This window comes from Nematolebias whitei, chromosome 1 (assembly GCF_014905685.2).
Source record: "Nematolebias whitei isolate Nwh7 chromosome 1, NemWhi1, whole genome shotgun sequence".
Taxonomy (NCBI): domain Eukaryota; kingdom Metazoa; phylum Chordata; class Actinopteri; order Cyprinodontiformes; family Rivulidae; genus Nematolebias; species Nematolebias whitei.
This window is the reverse complement of record NC_056498.1, coordinates 78,334,481-78,334,864: the sequence shown is the minus strand read 5'-3', so window position 1 is coordinate 78,334,864 and position 384 is coordinate 78,334,481. Positions and strand designations below refer to the sequence as shown.

Below are 384 nucleotides of genomic sequence, written 5' to 3'. Positions count from 1 at the left end.
TTGATGGTAACTTGAGTTGGTTAGTAACCTGTGTTGGTTGGTAACTTTTGTTGGTTAGTAACTTGTGTTGGTTGGTAACCTGTGTTGTAATCTGTGGTGGTTGGTAACCTGCGTTGGTTGGTGACCTGTGTTTGTTGGTGACCTGTGCTGGTGGTTCGTAACCTGTTTGTTGGCAGACTGTGATTTGTTGGTAACCTGTGTTGGTTGTTAACTTGTGTTGGTTGTTAACTTGTGTTGATTGGTAACCTGTGCTCTGTTGTTAACTTGTGTTAGTTGTTAACTTGTGTTTTGTTGGTAACCTGTGTTGGTTGGTAACTTGTGTTGGTTGGTAACTTGTGTTGGTTAGTAACTTGTGTTGGTTGGTACCTTGTGTTGGTTAGTAAC

The 384-nt window shown here is 41.4% G+C and overlaps 1 protein-coding gene across 1 annotated transcript in view; it reads right to left on the bottom strand.

The window, feature by feature from the left end:
- The window catches only part of nfkb2 (nuclear factor of kappa light polypeptide gene enhancer in B-cells 2 (p49/p100)), a 38,200-nt gene that overhangs the window by 1,896 nt on the left and 35,920 nt on the right, over positions 1 to 384 (bottom strand). The gene's annotated exons all lie outside the window — the stretch shown is intronic.